General features: G+C 38.9%; 1 long non-coding RNA gene across 1 annotated transcript in view; it reads right to left on the reverse strand.

Moving 5' to 3' along the window:
* Positions 1-589: 589 nt before the first annotated feature.
* LOC107101736 overlaps positions 590-2867 on the reverse strand; it is a 22360-nt gene continuing 20082 nt past the window's right edge. Inside the window, exon 3 of the long non-coding RNA XR_001482095.1 lies at positions 590-647. This is a non-coding gene — a long non-coding RNA (uncharacterized LOC107101736). The remainder of the gene's footprint in view (positions 648-2867) is intronic.

Here is a 2867-nt window from a genome sequence, read left to right on the forward strand (position 1 = left end):
TGTGAAAAGTTCAAGATATAGACATCTGCCTCTTAAGATTTTAAAAGCACAACATGCATAAATACTGTAAGGCTTATTTGTAATTCCAAACTTCAATACACAATAAAATTTCATTGTGTATTAAAATAAAAAAAGAACATTACAAATGAGGATACAGTTAAATATAAACCTGCAGTAATGAATCAGTGCCTCTCCATGTGAACTCTGAACTTCAAGTGAACCCCAGTTTGCTCTTCCAGCTCTCTTTTTAAGAGGCATGCCTGTAGACAGCATGAATCTTTTCCAAATTTCTCTTGGCAGAGTGTTTAAAAGGAAACAGAAAATAAAGGAATCTGACACGATGAGGGTCGAATCTCAATAACAAACGTTCCCTGAAGCTGTCGACGCCCCAGACAGCGTGTGACGGTGAAGGATGTCTGGCTCCACAGATGAGAAACCAAGTAATCCTGAGATTTCACACCATTTCTGAGCAGTCAGCAGTTGAAGACAGATAGCAAATGAACTCATGTAATGGTCAAATCACTATTCAAAATACCTTAGCAACAGTTAGAATCCTTCATGCTGTGGTCCTGATTGTCAGCCCGTGATTTTGCAGTCCTCCAATGGGATCGCTTCGCCGCAGTGGGGAGGAGGCAGCAAGGCAGGGGCTTGAACAAAGAAAAGAGCGGTTTCAACAACATTGGAATATCAGTATTCCCTCCACATTTACCGCTATCATTCTTCACACCCACTGAAAGAACTCTTTAGCTTAGTGTGTAATTACTGTGTCACTTAAAAGGCAGAAGTTGTGTTGCATGACTGGAAGAAGTCTTTGAATGTAAGCCTATGCAAGTCCTGCTGCACTCATACTTAAAATTAGATAAACATTTTCCCACCAGTTACACATAAAAAAAAACATTTAGCATTAGAATTTACAGATCTGCCCCATCATTGTATTTCATAAAATACATTTTTTTCTCTCTTTTTCTCTTCACTGGGAAAACCGACTTCAGACAAAAATAGATCAATACATGTTTGGTTATTTAAGTCCCTCAGTGACTGAAAACTATTAGCTTCTGGCAGAAAATGCAGTTAAGTGCATTTTTTGAAGCGCGTCTCATTTCCTAGGTACAATTTGCATGACTGCTCTCCTTTAGACATCTATTAAATTAGATCAAAATATATTTACAAAATCAGAGGCGCTAGATTCATGTCTGGGCATTGGTTTAGATGTGAAATAACTAGGCTTAACACAGCTTTGTTCAGATTTATTTAAATAAAATTCATAAGATATGAATACCTTTAAAAGGCAGATAAAAAGAGAATCTGCACTTTGCATAGTTTGCAAACAATATCTGATAAAAATAGACATGTATATTTTCTTATAAATTTAAATTGGTAAAATCTGAGATTAGCGCTCTCCAGTGTTTATTTTTCTTTCATTTTCTTACCACATTCATTAAGGGATTAAAAGATCATCATATTACAGAAGAAAGGACGCAATAGGATTGCAAGAGAATAACTAGAATTCCATAATGAAGTCTAAACTCAAGCCCACACAACATTACTCAATCATTTTATCCTATTTGGAGGCGCTGTACTCTGACATTCACTCTCCCTGTAGGAATGGAACTAGTGCAACCAAATGGAGTGCTGTGTGTAGGCTGGTGGAAACAAAAGGTCAAATTCAAAGTCACACACCTACAGGAATCATCGACTCCTGCTTCCTGCTCCTTTAGCTGAGGATGCAGGGACCTGAAAAGGCAGACTGCAGATATTCTACTCAAATTGTTATTTTCTACAATGACCTTCAGGATTTGAAAAAAAATATCTTTTTTAAACACCTATTAAACTTGTGAATTAAGAAAGCATGGATAAGCACAAGGACAGACCACCAATCTCATATACCTTTTGAACGGGATAAATGAAATATTCTCTCTCTCTTTTTAGAGGCCTAATCCCTATTAGCAAGGATGTAGGAAATGTGCCACCTGCTTCCAGTCATACAGCTTGGGGCCTAAGTGCCCTTGTGACACCACACTAGACGTAATCTCATTAACGAATGCAAAGCCTCAAATGCCACTGGTAGAGAAAGATACGCATTTCAGTCATCGCTTAGCGATGTCACAACCTTTTAAATTCGTTTGCATACTGAAGTTAAAAGACCCGTTGCAAAACTGACCTAAAATATTTACAACCATAGTTTGTTCTTTGATCTTTTGCACATTACAGCCACACATATTAAAGATCCTATATTTTGCTTTCTTAGACTTCCAAGATAAGATAAAAGGATAAATATAATAAAATATATTTTCTTTGGTACAACTGCATACTCATTTTTTGTAAAGTCTTATAAAATCTAAACGCGTGAGTGCTGCCTTTTTATGGCGACGCCCTGCAGCATATCCGGTATGGGGCCATTTTGGGTATTAGACTATTCTTTAGAAACTCTGAACAAAGTCACAGAACTTTGTAGCTGAAAAGCACATTTTGTATAGCACATTTCATCATTCTGCTTCGCGCCATCTCTATGCTCCCACTCTGCAGAATCTGTTAGTTCAATCTCTAACGTTATGCTCTCTCTGCTTCTTCTCATAGTAGCTTCATCTCGTCTGTTCCTGTTTGGCTGTGACTCCATCCTGGAGAGAAATACCGCATCAGCTGTGCTGCTGCCATCAACACCTTTGTTTATAGATGTTGGAGATCGGCCTGTTTTCCAGTGCAGTCCTGTTTCTCTGACTGTGACTGGCTGGATGTGCTCTCTTCATCCTCTGATATGTGGGCGGGCGCGGAGCTCGTCTGCCTGGGTGTGTGCTTCCTGGACGTATCTCTGCTTCCGTCTTCTTGAACCCCAGTCAACCTCTGTAGATGGCCGCTCACACTGAGTA

This window comes from Cyprinodon variegatus, unplaced genomic scaffold (assembly GCF_000732505.1).
Source record: "Cyprinodon variegatus isolate N-32 unplaced genomic scaffold, C_variegatus-1.0 Scaffold1144, whole genome shotgun sequence".
NCBI lineage: Eukaryota > Metazoa > Chordata > Actinopteri > Cyprinodontiformes > Cyprinodontidae > Cyprinodon > Cyprinodon variegatus.